Below are 16,299 nucleotides of genomic sequence, written 5' to 3'. Positions count from 1 at the left end.
ACACGGAGAGTATCCAAAATAATACTGTCCCTGTGTCCCCACAAAGAGAGTATCCAAAATAATACTGTCCCTGTGTCCCCACACAGAATGTATCCAAAATAATACTGTCCCTGTATCCCCACACAGAGAGCATCCAAAATAATACTGTCCCTGTCTCCCCACACAGAGAGTATCCGCTATAATACTGTCCCTGTCCCCGCACTGCGTGGATCCAAACTAATACTGTCCCTGTCTCCCCACACAGAGAGCATCCAAAATAATACTGTCCCTGTGTCCCCATACAGAGAGTATCCAAAATAATACTGTCCCTGTGTCCCCACACGGAGAGTATCCAAAATAATACTGTCCCTGTGTCCCCACAAAGAGAGTATCCAAAATAATACTGTCCCTGTGTCCCCGCACTGCGAGGATCCAAAATAATACTGTCCCTGTGTCCCCACACAGAGAGCATCCAAAATAATACTGTCCCTGTGTCCCCACACAGAGAGCATCCAAAATAATACTGTCCCTATGTCCCCACACGGAGAGTATCTAAAATAATACTGTCCCTGTGTCCCCACACAGAGAGCATCCAAAATAATACTGTCCCTGTGTCCCCACACAGAGAGTATCTAAAATAATACTGTCCCTGTGTCCCCACACAGAGAGTATCCAAAATAATACTGTCCCTGTGTCCCCACACAGAGAGTATCCAAAATAATACTGTCCCTGTGTCCCCACACGGAGAGTATCCAAAATAATACTGTCCCTGTGTCCCCACAAAGAGAGTATCCAAAATAATACTGTCCCTGTGTCCCCACACGGAGAGTATCCAAAATAATACTGTCCCTGTGTCCCCACACAGAGAGCATCCAAAATAATACTGTCCCTGTGTCCCCACACGGAGAGTATCCAAAATAATACTGTCCCTGTGTCCCCACAAACAGAGTATCCAAAATAATACTGTCCCTGTGTCCCCACACAGAATGCATCCAAAATAATACTGTCCCTGTATCCCCACACAGAGAGCATCCAAAATAATACTGTCCCTGTCTCCCCACACGGAGAGTATCCAAAATAATACTGTCCCTGTGTCCCCACAAAGAGAGTATCCAAAATAATACTGTCCCTGTGTCCCCACACGGAGAGTATCCAAAATAATACTGTCCCTGTGTCCCCACACAGAGAGCATCCAAAATAATACTGTCCCTGTGTCCCCACACGGAGAGTATCCAAAATAATACTGTCCCTGTGTCCCCACAAACAGAGTATCCAAAATAATACTGTCCCTGTGTCCCCACACAGAATGCATCCAAAATAATACTGTCCCTGTATCCCCACACAGAGAGCATCCAAAATAATACTGTCCCTGTCTCCCCACACAGAGAGTATCCGCTATAATACTGTCCCTGTCCCCGCACTGCGAGGATCCAAACTAATACTGTCCCTGTCTCCCCACACAGAGAGCATCCAAAATAATACTGTCCCTGTGTCCCCATACAGAGAGTATCCAAAATAATACTGTCCCTGTGTCCCCACACGGAGAGTATCCAAAATAATACTGTCCCTGTGTCCCCACACAGAGAGCATCCAAAATAATACTGTCCCTGTGTCGCCACACAGAGACCATCCAAAATAATACTGTCCCTGTGTCCCCACACAGAGAGTATCCAAAATAATACTGTCCCTGTGTCCCCACACAGAGAGCATCCAAAATAATACTGCTCTGTATCCCCACACGGAGAGTATCCAAAATAATACTGTCCCTGTGTCCCCACACAGAGAGTATCCAAAATAATACTGTCCCTGTGTACCCACACAGAGAGTATCCAAAGTAATACTGTCCCTGTGTCCCCGCATGGAGAGCATCCAAAATAATACTGTCCCTGTGTCCCCACACAGAGAGTATCCAAAATAATACTGTCCATGTGTCCCCACACTGAGAGCATCCAAAATAATACTGTCCCTGTGTCCCCACACACAGTCCATCCAAAATAATACTGTCCCTGTGTCCCCACACGGAGAGTATCCAAAATAATACTGTCCCTGTGTCCCCACACAGAGAGTATCCAAAATAATACTGTCCTTGTGTACCCACACAGAGAGCATCCAAAGTAATACTGTCCCTGTGTCCCCACATGGAGAGTATCCAAAATAATACTGTCCCTGTATCCCCACACGGAGAGTATCCAAAATAATACTGTCGCTGTGTCCCCACACAGAGAGTATCCAAAATAATACTGTCCCTGTGTCCCCACACTGCGAGGATCGAAAATAATACTGTCCCAGGTTCCCCACATGGAGACCATCCAAATTAATACTGTCCCTGTGTCCCCACACTGCGAGGATCCGCAATAATACTGTCCCTGTGTCCTCGCACTGCGAGGATCCAAAATAATACTGTCGCAGGTTCCCCACATGGAGACCATCCAAATTAATACAGTCCCTGTGTCCCCACACTGCGAGGATCCGCAATAATACTGTCCCTGTGGCCCCGCACTGCGAGGATCCGCAATAATACTGTCCCTGTGTCCCCGCACTGCGAGGATCCGCAATAATACTGTCCCTGTGTCCCCACACTGCGAGGATCCAAAATAATACTGTCCTTGTGTACCCACACAGAGAGCATCCAAAGTAATACTGTCCCTGTGTCCCCACATGGAGAGTATCCAAAATAATACTGTCCCTGTATCCCCACACGGAGAGTATCCAAAATAATACTGTCGCTGTGTCCCCGCACTGCGAGGATCCAAAATAATACTGTCCCAGGTTCCCCACATGGAGAGCATCCAAAATAATACTGTCCCTGTGTCCCCACACAGAGAGCATCCAAAATAATACTGTCCCTGTGTCCCCACACAGAGAGCATCCAAAATTATACTGTCCCTGTGTCCCCGCACTGCGAGGATCCAAAATAATACTGTCCCTGTGTCCCCACACAGAGAGTATCCAAAATAATACTGTCCCTGTGTCCCCGCACTGCGAGGATCCAAAATAATACTGTCCCAGGTTCCCCACATGGAGAGCATCCAAAATAATACTGTCCCTGTGTCTCCGCACAGAGAGCATCCAAAATGATACTGTCCCTGTGTCCCCACACGGAGAGTATCCAAAATAATACGGTCCCTGTGTCCCCACACGGAGAGTATCCAAAATAATACTGTCCCTGTGTCCCCACACAGAGATCATCCAAAATAATACTGTCCCTGTGTTCCCACACGGAGAGTATCCAAAATAATACTGTCCCTGTGTCCCCACACAGAGAGCATCCAAAATAATACTGTCCCTGTGTCCCCACACGGAGAGTATCCAAAATAATACTGTCCCTGTGTCCCCACACAGAGAGTATCCAAAATAATACTGTCCCTGTGTCCCCACACAGAGAGCATCCAAAATAATACTGTCCCTTTGACCCCACACGGAGAGTATCCAAAATAATACTGTCCCTGTGTCCCCACACAGAGAGTATCCAAAATAATACTGTCCCTGTGTCCCCATACGGAGAGTATCCAAAATAATACTGTCCCTGTGTCCCCACACAGAAAGTATCCAAAATAATACTGTCCCTGTGTCCCCACACGGAGAGTATCCAAAATAATACTGTCCCTGTGTCCCCACACAGAGAGTATCCAAAATAATACTGTCCCTGTGTCCCCACACAGAGACCATCCAAAATAATACTGTCCCTGTATCCCCACACAGAGAGTATCCAAAATAATACTGTCCCTGTGTCCCCACATAGAGAGTATCCAAAATAATACTGTCCCTGTGTCCCCACACGGAGAGTATCCAAAATAATACTGTCCCTGTGTCCCCACACGGAGAGTATCCAAAATAATACTGTGAGGAGAAAGTGAGGTCTGCAGATGCTGGAGATCAGAGCTGGAAATGTGTTGCTGGAAAAGTGCAGCAGGTCAGGCAGCATCCAGGGAACAGGAGAATCGACATTTCGGGCATAAGCCCTTCTTCAGGAATGGGGAAAGTTCGTCCAGCAGGCTAAGATAAAAGGTAGGGAGGAGGGACTTGGGAGAGGGGCGTCGGAAATGTGATAGGTGGAAAGAGGTCAAGGTGAGGGTGATAGGTCAGACTGGGGTGGGGGCGGAGAGGTCGGGAAGAAGATTGCAGGTTAGGAAGGCGGTGCTGAATTTGATGGATTTGACTGAGACAGGCTGGGGGGAGGGGAAATGAGGAAACTGGTGAAATCCGAGTTCATCCCTTGTGGTTGGAGGGTTCCTAGCCGGAAGATGAGGCGTTCTTCCTCCAACCACAAGGGATGAACTCGGATTTCACCAGTTTCCTCATTTCCCCTCCCCCCACCCTGTCTCAGTCAAATCCATCAAATTCAGCACCGCCTTCCTAACCTGAGATCTTCTTCCCGACCTCTCCGCCCCCACCCCAGTCTGACCTATCACTCTCACCTTGACCTCTTTCCACCTATCACATTTCCGACGCCCCTCTCCCAAATCCCTCCTCCCTACCTTTTATCTTAGCCTGCCGGACCAACTTTCCCCATTCCTGAAGAAGGGCTTATGCCCGAAACGTCGATTCTCCTGTTCCCTGGATGCTGCCTGACCTGCTGCGCTTTTCCAGCAACACATTTCCAAAATAATACTGTCCCAAGTTTGTGCGGAGATTTGTAGCTCGGGTGCTCGTTGTTGTGGTTCTGTTCGCCGAGCTGGAAGTTTTTGTTGCAAATGTTTCGTCCCCTGGCTAGGTGAGGATGTCATCTAGCCAGGGGACGAAACGTTTGCAACAAAAACTTCCAGCTCGGCGAACAGAACCACAACAACGAGCACCCGAGCTACAAATCTTCTCACAAACTTTGAACACCTACGGGTGTGAGACGCTACGACAAGCCAGGAAATGGGAATCCTGCGCTAACCGCCTAAGTGCCACATACGAACAACTCCCGTTCCTGCATGAATGCTGAAAGAATCGAATCCTTCCACCAAGTGTCAGATACAGGCCACCAGTCAACAATCCACAAGCCAGAGACACAGCCAGACAGAACGGACTCAGGATGATCCACTACAGCGGACAGCTGAAACGGACAACCGGAAGCGGCAGGGACAGGCCACTATAAACACCGGAGGAAACATCACCGAAGTGCTTCACAGGAGGCTCCCAAGCACTGAGGATGTCACCTAGACAGGGGACTAAACGTTTGCAACAAAAACTTCCAGCTTGGCGAACAGAACCACAGTAATACTGTCCCTGTCTCCCCACATGGAGAGTATCCAAAATAATACTGTCCCTGTGTCCCCACACGGAGAGCATCCAAAATAATACTGTCCCTGTATCCCCACATGGAGAGTATCCAAAATAATACTGTCCCTGTATCCCCACATGGAGAGTATCCAAAATAATACTGTCCCTGTGTCCCCACACTGAGAGTATCCAAAATAATACTGTCCCTGTGTCCCCACACAGAGAGTATCTGCAATTATGTTATTCCAGTATTCCCACACAGAGTAAGTGCGGTAATTCTGTTTCTGCATCCCTTGCCAGAATATCTGCAGTAATACTGTCCCGGTCTCTCCACACAGAGACTATCTGCAGTCCCACACTGTTACCCACACAAAGCGAAGGCACAGTAGTAGTGTCCCTGTCTCCTCTTACAGGCAGTGCTGTTAGTCCCTGTGTTAGCCACACAGAGAGTATCTGCAGAAATACTGTCCCTGTGTGCCCACTCTGAGAGTATCTGCAGAAATACTGTCCCTGTATCCCCACACAGAGAGTATCTGCAGTAATATTGTCCCTGTGTGCCCACACAAAAAGTATCTGAGTAATATTGTCCCTGTATCCCCATACAGAGAGTATCTACAGAAATATTGTCCCTGTATCCCCACACAGAGAGGATCTGCAGTAATATTGTCCCTGTGTCCCCACACAGAGAGTATCTGCAGTAATACTGTCCCTGTGTCCCCACACAGAGAGTATCTGCAGTAATATTGTCCCTGTGACCCCCCACACAGAGAGTATCTACAGAAATATTGTCCCTGTGTCCCCACACAGAGAGTATCTGCAGTAATACTGTCCGTGTATCCCCACACAGAGAGGATCTGCAGTAATATTGTCCTTGTATCCCCACACAGAGAGTATCTGCAGTAATATTGTCCCTGTGTCCCCACACAGAGAGTATCTGCAGTAATATTGTCCTTGTATCCCCACACAGAAAGTATATGCAGTAATATTGTCCCTGTGTTCCCACACAGAGTACCTGCAGTAATATTGTCTCTGTGTCCCCACACAGAGATTATCTGCAGAAATACTGTCCCTGTATCCCCACAGAGAGAGTACCTGCAGTAATATTGTCCCTGCATTCCCATACAGAGAGTATCTGCAGTAATATTGTCCCTGTTTCCCACACACAGATTATCTGCAGTAATATTGTCCCTGTGTCCCCACACAGAGAGTATCAGCAGTAGTATTGTCCCTGTGTCCCCACACAGAGAGTATCTGCAGTAATATTGTCCCTGTATCCCCACACAGAGAATGTGTGCAGTAATATTGTCCCTGTATCCCCACACAGAGAGTATCTGCAGTAATACGGTACCTGTATCCCCACACAGAGAGTATCTGCAGTAATATTGTCCCTGTGTCCCCTCACAGAGAGTATCTGCAGTAATACTGTCCCTGTGTCCCCACACACAGAGTATCTGCAGTAATATTGTCCCTGTGTCCCCACACACAGAGTATCTGCAGTAATATTGTCCCTGTGTCCCCTCACAGAGAGTATCTGCAGTAATATTGTCCCTGTGTCCCCACACAGAGAGTATCTGCAGTAATATTGTCCCTGTATTCCACACAGAGAGTATCTGCAGTAATATTGTCCTTGTATTCCCACACAGAAAGTATATGCAGTAATATTGTCCCTGTGTTCCCACACAGAGTACCTGCAGTAATATTGTCTCTGTGTCCCCACACAGAGATTATCTGCAGAAATACTGTCCCTGTATCCCCACAGAGAGAGTACCTGCAGTAATATTGTCCCTGCATTCCCATACAGAGAGTATCTGCAGTAATATTGTCCCTGTATCCCCACACAGAGAGTATCTGCAGTAATACTGTCCCTGTATCCCCACACAGAGAGTATCTGCAGTAATATTGTCCCTGTGTCCCCACACAGAGAGTATCTGCAGTAATATTGTCCCTGTGTCCCCACACAGAGAGTATCTGCAGTAATATTGTCCCTGTATCCCACACAGAGAGTATCTGCAGTAATATTGTCCCTGTATCCCCACACAGAAAGTATCTGCAATAATATTGTCCCTGTGTTCCCACACAGAGTTTCTGCAGTAATATTGTCCCTGTGTCCCCTCACAGAGAGTATCTGCAGTAATATTGTCCCTGTGTCCCCACACAGAGAGTATCTGCAGTAATATTGTCTCTGTGTCGCCACACAGACAGTATCTGCTGTAATATTGTCCCTGTGTCCCCACACACAGAGTATCTGCAGTAATACGGTACCTGTATCCCCACACAGAGAGTATCTGCAGTAATATTGTCCCTGTGTGCCCACACAAAAAGTATCTGAGTAATATTGTCCCTGTATCCCCATACAGAGAGTATCTACAGAAATATTGTCCCTGTATACCCACACAGAGAGGATCTGCAGTAATACTGTCCCTGTATCCCCACACAGAGAGGATCTGCAGTAATATTGTCCCTGTGTCCCCACACAGAGAGTATCTGCAGTAATACTGTCCCTGTATCCCCACACAGACAGTACCTGCAGTAATATTGTCCCTGTATCCCCACACAGAGAGTATCTGCAGTAATACTGTCCCTGTGTCCCCACACAGAGAGTATCTGCAGTAATATTGTCTCTGTGTCCCCACACAGAGAGTATCTGCAGTAATATTGTCCCTGTGTCCCCACACAGAGAGTATCTGCAGTAATATTGTCCCTGTATCCCACACAGAGAGTATCTGCAGTAATATTGTCCTTGTATCCCCACACAGAGAGTATCTGCAGTAATATTGTCCCTGTGTCCCCACACAGAGAGTATTGGCAGTAATATTGTCCCTGCATCCCCCCACACAGAGTATCTGCAGTAATATTGTCCCTGTGTCCCCGCACAGAGAGTATCAGCAGTAATATTGTCCCTGTGTGCCCACACAGAGAGTACCTGCAGTAATACTGTCCCTGTGTCCCTACACAGACAGTATCTGCAGTAATATTGTCCCTGTGTCCCCACACAGAGAGTATCTGCAGTAATATTGTCCCTGTATCCCCACACAGAGAGTATCTGCAGTAATATTGTCCCTGTATCCCCACACACAGAGTATCTGCAGTAATATTGTCCCTGTATCCCCACACAGAAAGTATCTGCAGTAATATTGTCCCTGTGTTCCCACACAGAGTATCTGCAGTAATATTGTCCCTGGGTCCCCACACAGAGAGTATCAGCCGTAATATTGTCCCTGTATCCCACACAGAGAGTATCTGCAGTAATATTGTCCATGTATCCCCACACAGAATGTATCTAAAGTAATATTGTCCCTGTGTCCCCACACTGCAAGTATCTGCAGAAATACTGTCCCTGTGTCCCCACACACAGGGTATCTGCAGTAATATTGTCCCTGTATCCCCACACAGAGAGTATCTTCAGTAATACTGTCTCTGTATCCCCACACAGAGAGTATCTGCAGTAATATTGTCCCTGTGTCCCCACACAGAGAGTATCTGAAGTAATATTGTCCCTGTATCCCCACACAGAGAGTATCTGCAGTAATACTGTCCCTGTATCCCCTCACAGAGAGTATCTGCAGTAATATTGTCCCTGTATCCCACACAGAGAGTATCTGCAGTAATATTGTCCATGTATCCCCACACAGAAAGTATCTAAAGTAATATTGTCCCTGTGTCCCCACACTGAGAGTATCTGCAGAAATACTGTCTCTGTATCCCCACACAGAGAGTATCTGCAGTAATATTGTCCCTGTGTCCCCACACAGAGAGTATCTGAAGTAATATTGTCCCTGTATCCCCACACAGAGAGTATCTGCAGTAATACTGTCCCTGTATCCCCTCACAGAGAGTATCTGCAGTAATATTGTCCCTGTATCCCACACAGAGAGTATCTGCAGTAATATTGTCCATGTATCCCCACACAGAAAGTATCTAAAGTAATATTGTCCCTGTGTCCCCACACTGAGAGTATCTGCAGAAATACTGTCTCTGTATCCCCACACAGAGAGTATCTGCAGTAATATTGTCCCTGTGTCCCCACACAGAGAGTATCTGAAGTAATATTGTCCCTGTATCCCCACACAGAGAGTATCTGCAGAAATACTGTCCCTGTATCCCCACACACAGAGTATCTGCAGTAATATTATCCCTGTATCCCCACACACAGAGTATCTGCAGAAATACTGTCCCTGTATCCCCACACAGAATCTGCAGTAATATTGTCCCTGTATCCCCATACAGAGACTATCTTCAGAAATATTGTCCCTGTATCCCCACACAGAGAGTATCTGCAGTAATATTGTCCCTGTGTCCCCACACAGAGAGTATTGGCAGTAATATTGTCCCTGCATCCCCCCACACAGAGTATCTGCAGTAATATTGTCCCTGTGTCCCTACACAGAGTGTATCTGCGGTAATATTGTCCCTGTATCCCCACAAAGAGAGTATCTGCAGTAATATTGTCCCTGTGTGCCCACACAGAGAGTACCTGCAGTAAAACTGTCCCTGTGTCCCCACACAGAGAATATCTGTAGTAATATCGTTCCTGTATCCCCACCCCGAGAGTATCTGCAGTAATATTGTCCATGTGTCCGCACACAGAAAGTATCTGCAGTAATATTGTCCCTATGTTCCCACACAGAGTATCTGCAGTAATATTGTCCCTGGGTCCCCACACAGAGAATATCAGCAGTAATATTGTCCCTGTATCCCACACAGAGAGTATCTGCAGTAATATTGTCCATGTATCCCCACACAGAATGTATCTAAAGTAATATTGTCCCTGTGTCCCCACACTGCAAGTATCTGCAGAAATACTGTCCCTGTATCCCCACACAGAGAGTATCTGCAGTAATACTGTCCCTGTATACCCACACAGAGAGTATCTGCAGTAATATTGTCCCTGTGTCCACACACACAGAGTATCTTCAGTAATACTGTCTCTGTATCCCCACACAGAGAGTATCTGCAGTAATATTGTCCCTGTGTCCCCACACAGAGAGTATCTGAAGTAATATTGTCCCTGTATCCCCACACAGAGAGTATCTGCAGTAATACTGTCCCTGTATCCCCTCACAGAGTATCTGCAGTAATATTGTCCCTGTATCCCACACAGAGAGTATCTGCAGTAATATTGTCCATGTATCCCCACACAGAAAGTATCTAAAGTAATATTGTCCCTGTGTCCCCACACTGAGAGTATCTGCAGAAATACTGTCCCTGTATCCCCACACACAGAGTATCTGCAGTAATATTATCCCTGTATCCCACACAGAGAGTATCTGCAGAAATACTGTCCCTGTATCCCCACACAGAGAGTATCTGCAGTAATATTATCCCTGTATCCCCACACAGAATCTGCAGTAATATTGTCCGTTTCCCCATACAGAGAGTATCTACAGAAATATTGTCCCTGTATACCCACACAGAGAGTATCTGCAGTAATACTGTCCCTGTATCCCCACACAGAGAGGATCTGCAGTAATATTGTCCCTGTGTCCCCACACAGAGAGTATCAGCAGTAATATTGTCCCTGTATCCCTACACAGAGTGTATCTGCGGTAATATTGTCCCTGTATCCCCACAAAGAGAGTATCTGCAGTAATATTGTCCCTGTGTGCCCACACAGAGAGTACCTGCAGTAATACTGTCCCTGTGTCCCCACACAGAGAATACCTGTAGTAATATTGTTCCTGTATCCCCACACAGAGAGTATCTGCAGTAATATTGTCCCTGTGTCCCCACACAGTATCTGCAGTAATATTGTCCATGTGTCCCCACACAGAGAGTATCTGCAGTAATATTGTCCCTGTATCCCACACAGAGAGTATCTGCAGTAATATTGTCCCTGTATCCCACACAGAGAGTATCTGCAGTAATATTGTCCTTGTATCCCCACACAGAGAGTATCTGCAGTAATATTGTCCCTGTGTCCCCACACAGAGAGTATTGGCAGTAATATTGTCCCTGCATCCCCCCACACAGAGTATCTGCAGTAATATTGTCCCTGTGTCCCTACACAGAGTGTATCTGCGGTAATATTGTCCCTGTATCCCCACAAAGAGAGTATCTGCAGTAATATTGTCCCTGTGTGCCCACACAGAGAGTACCTGCAGTAATACTGTCCCTGTGTCCCCACACAGAGAATATCTATAGTAATATTGTTCCTGTATCCCCACACCGAGAGTATCTGCAGTAATATTGTCCATGTGTCCGCACACAGAAAGTATCTGCAGTAATATTGTCCCTATGTTCCCACACAGAGTATCTGCAGTAATATTGTCCCTGGGTCCCCACACAGAGAATATCAGCAGTAATATTGTCCCTGTATCCCACACAGAGAGTATCTGCAGTAATATTGTCCATGTATCCCCACACAGAATGTATCTAAAGTAATATTGTCCCTGTGTCCCCACACTGCAAGTATCTGCAGAAATACTGTCCCTGTATCCCCACACAGAGAGTATCTGCAGTAATACTATCCCTGTATACCCACACAGAGAGTATCTGCAGTAATATTGTCCCTGTGTCCACACACACAGAGTATCTTCAGTAATACTGTCTCTGTATCCCCACACAGAGAGTATCTGCAGTAATATTGTCCCTGTGTCCCCACACAGAGAGTATCTTCAGAAATATTGTCCCTGTATACCCACACAGAGAGTATCAGCAGTAATACTGTCCCTGTATCCTCACACAGAGAGGATCTGCAGTAATATTGTCCCTGTATCCCCACACAGAGAGTATCTGCAGTAATATTGTCCCTGTATCCCACACAGAGAGTATCTGCAGTAATATTGTCCCTGTATCCCCACACAGAGAGTATCTGCAGAAATACTGTCCCTGTATCCCCACACACAGAGTATCTGCAGTAATATTATCCCTGTATCCCCACACACAGAGTATCTGCAGAAATACTGTCCCTGTATCCCCACACAGAATCTGCAGTAATATTGTCCCTGTATCCCCATACAGAGACTATCTTCAGTAATATTGTCCCTGTATACCCACACAGAGAGTATCTGCAGTAATACTGTCCCTGTATCCTCACACAGAGAGGATCTGCAGTAATATTGTCCCTGTATCCCCACACAGAGAGTATCTGCAGTAATATTGTCCCTGTATCCCACACAGAGAGTATCTGCAGTAATCTTGTCCCTGTATCCCCACACAGAAAGTATCTGCAGTAATATTGTCCCTGTGTTCCCACGCAGAGTATCTGCAGTAATATTGTCCCTGGGTCCCCACACAGAGAGTATCAGCAGTAATATTGTCCCTGTATCCCACACAGAGAGTATCTGCAGAAATACTGTCCCCGTATCCCCACACAGAGAGTACCTGCAGTAATATTATCCCTGTATCCCCACACAGAATCTGCAGTAATATTGTCCCTGTATCCCCATACAGAGAGTATCTACAGAAATATTGTCCCTGTATACCCATACAGAGAGTATCTGCAGTAATACTGTCCCTGTATCCCCACACAGAGAGGATCTGCAGTAATATTGTCCCTGTATCCCCACACAGAGAGTATCTGCAGTAATATTGTCCCTGTGTCCCCACACAGAGAGTATCTGCAGTAATACGGTACCTGTATCCCCACACAGAGAGTATCTGCAGTAATATTGTCCCTGTGTTCCCACACAGAGTATCTGCAGTAATATTGTCCCTGGGTCCCCACACAGAGAGTATCTGCAGTAATATTGTCCCTGGGTCCCCACACAGAGAGTATCAGCAGTAATATTGTCCCTGTGTCCCCACACAGAGAATGTGTGCAGTAATATTGTCCCTGTGCCCCCTCACAGAGAGTATCTGCAGTAATACTGTCCCTGTGTCCCCAGACACAGAGTATCTGCAGTAATACTGTCCCTGTGTCCCCACACACAGAGTATCTGCAGTAATATTGTCCCTGTGTCCCCTCACAGAGAGTATCTGCAGTAATACTGTCCCTGTGTCCACACACAGAGAGTATCTGCAGTAATATTGTTCCTGTATCCCCACACCGAGAGTATCTGCAGTAATATTGTCCCTGTGTCCCCACACAGACAGTATCTGCAGTAATATTGTCCCTGTGTCCCCACACAGAAAGTATCTGAGTAATATTGTCCCTGTATCCCCATACAGAGAGTATGTACAGAAATATTGTCCCTGTATACCCACACAGAGAGTATCTGCAGTAATACTGTCCCTGTATCCCATACAGAGACTATCTTCAGAAATATTGTCCCTGTATACCCACACAGAGAGTATCTGCAGTAATACTGTCCCTGTATCCTCACACAGAGAGGATCTGCAGTAATATTGTCCCTGGGTCCCCACACAGAGAGTATCAGCAGTAATATTGTCCCTGAATCCCACACAGAGAGTATCTGCAGTAATATTGTCCATGTATCCCCACACAGAAAGTATCTAAAGTAATATTGTCCCTGTGTCCCCACACTGTATCTGCAGAAATACTGTCCCTGTATCCCCACACAGAGAGTATCTGCAGTAATATTGTCCCTGGGTCCCCACACAGTGAGTATCAGCAGTAATATTGTCCCTGTGTCCCCACACAGACAGTATCTGCAGTAATATTGTCCCTGTGTGCCCACACAAAAAGTATCTGAGTAATATTGTCCCTGTATCCCCATACAGAGAGTATCTACAGAAATATTGTCCCTGTATACCCACACAGAGAGGATCTGCAGTAATACTGTCCCTGTATCCCCACACAGAGAGGATCTGCAGTAATATTGTCCCTGTGTCCCCACACAGAGAGTATCTGCAGTAATACTGTCCCTGTATCCCCACACAGACAGTACCTGCAGTAATATTGTCCCTGTATCCCCACACAGAGAGTATCTGCAGTAATACTGTCCCTGTGTCCCCACACAGAGAGTATCTGCAGTAATATTGTCTCTGTGTCCCCACACAGAGAGTATCTGCAGTAATATTGTCCCTGTGTCCCCACACAGAGAGTATCTGCAGTAATATTGTCCCTGTATCCCACACAGAGAGTATCTGCAGTAATATTGTCCTTGTATCCCCACACAGAGAGTATCTGCAGTAATATTGTCCCTGTGTCCCCACACAGAGAGTATTGGCAGTAATATTGTCCCTGCATCCCCCCACACAGAGTATCTGCAGTAATATTGTCCCTGTGTCCCCGCACAGAGAGTATCAGCAGTAATATTGTCCCTGTGTGCCCACACAGAGAGTACCTGCAGTAATACTGTCCCTGTGTCCCTACACAGACAGTATCTGCAGTAATATTGTCCCTGTGTCCCCACACAGAGAGTATCTGCAGTAATATTGTCCCTGTATCCCCACACAGAGAGTATCTGCAGTAATATTGTCCCTGTATCCCCACACACAGAGTATCTGCAGTAATATTGTCCCTGTATCCCCACACAGAAAGTATCTGCAGTAATATTGTCCCTGTGTTCCCACACAGAGTATCTGCAGTAATATTGTCCCTGGGTCCCCACACAGAGAGTATCAGCCGTAATATTGTCCCTGTATCCCACACAGAGAGTATCTGCAGTAATATTGTCCATGTATCCCCACACAGAATGTATCTAAAGTAATATTGTCCCTGTGTCCCCACACTGCAAGTATCTGCAGAAATACTGTCCCTGTGTCCCCACACACAGGGTATCTGCAGTAATATTGTCCCTGTATCCCCACACAGAGAGTATCTTCAGTAATACTGTCTCTGTATCCCCACACAGAGAGTATCTGCAGTAATATTGTCCCTGTGTCCCCACACAGAGAGTATCTGAAGTAATATTGTCCCTGTATCCCCACACAGAGAGTATCTGCAGTAATACTGTCCCTGTATCCCCTCACAGAGAGTATCTGCAGTAATATTGTCCCTGTATCCCACACAGAGAGTATCTGCAGTAATATTGTCCATGTATCCCCACACAGAAAGTATCTAAAGTAATATTGTCCCTGTGTCCCCACACTGAGAGTATCTGCAGAAATACTGTCTCTGTATCCCCACACAGAGAGTATCTGCAGTAATATTGTCCCTGTGTCCCCACACAGAGAGTATCTGAAGTAATATTGTCCCTGTATCCCCACACAGAGAGTATCTGCAGTAATACTGTCCCTGTATCCCCTCACAGAGAGTATCTGCAGTAATATTGTCCCTGTATCCCACACAGAGAGTATCTGCAGTAATATTGTCCATGTATCCCCACACAGAAAGTATCTAAAGTAATATTGTCCCTGTGTCCCCACACTGAGAGTATCTGCAGAAATACTGTCTCTGTATCCCCACACAGAGAGTATCTGCAGTAATATTGTCCCTGTGTCCCCACACAGAGAGTATCTGAAGTAATATTGTCCCTGTATCCCCACACAGAGAGTATCTGCAGAAATACTGTCCCTGTATCCCCACACACAGAGTATCTGCAGTAATATTATCCCTGTATCCCCACACACAGAGTATCTGCAGAAATACTGTCCCTGTATCCCCACACAGAATCTGCAGTAATATTGTCCCTGTATCCCCATACAGAGACTATCTTCAGAAATATTGTCCCTGTATCCCCACACAGAGAGTATCTGCAGTAATATTGTCCCTGTGTCCCCACACAGAGAGTATTGGCAGTAATATTGTCCCTGCATCCCCCCACACAGAGTATCTGCAGTAATATTGTCCCTGTGTCCCTACACAGAGTGTATCTGCGGTAATATTGTCCCTGTATCCCCACAAAGAGAGTATCTGCAGTAATATTGTCCCTGTGTGCCCACACAGAGAGTACCTGCAGTAAAACTGTCCCTGTGTCCCCACACAGAGAATATCTGTAGTAATATCGTTCCTGTATCCCCACCCCGAGAGTATCTGCAGTAATATTGTCCATGTGTCCGCACACAGAAAGTATCTGCAGTAATATTGTCCCTATGTTCCCACACAGAGTATCTGCAGTAATATTGTCCCTGGGTCCCCACACAGAGAATATCAGCAGTAATATTGTCCCTGTATCCCACACAGAGAGTATCTGCAGTAATATTGTCCATGTATCCCCACACAGAATGTATCTAAAGTAATATTGTCCCTGTGTCCCCACACTGCAAGTATCTGCAGAAATACTGTCCCTGTATCCCCACACAGAGAGTATCTGCAGTAATACTGTC

The 16,299-nt window shown here is 46.3% G+C and overlaps 1 protein-coding gene across 1 annotated transcript in view; it reads left to right on the top strand.

Moving 5' to 3' along the window:
• Positions 1–16,299, top strand: part of LOC122555142 (inactive carboxypeptidase-like protein X2) — a 238,991-nt gene that overhangs the window by 166,519 nt on the left and 56,173 nt on the right. The gene's annotated exons all lie outside the window — the stretch shown is intronic.

Source organism: Chiloscyllium plagiosum, unplaced genomic scaffold, assembly GCF_037043375.1.
Source record: "Chiloscyllium plagiosum isolate Xiang-an unplaced genomic scaffold, Cpla_swu_hap1 HiC_scaffold_1, whole genome shotgun sequence".
Taxonomy (NCBI): domain Eukaryota; kingdom Metazoa; phylum Chordata; class Chondrichthyes; order Orectolobiformes; family Hemiscylliidae; genus Chiloscyllium; species Chiloscyllium plagiosum.
The sequence above is the reverse complement of the archived record's forward strand: the minus strand, read 5'-3'. Positions and strand labels throughout refer to the sequence as shown.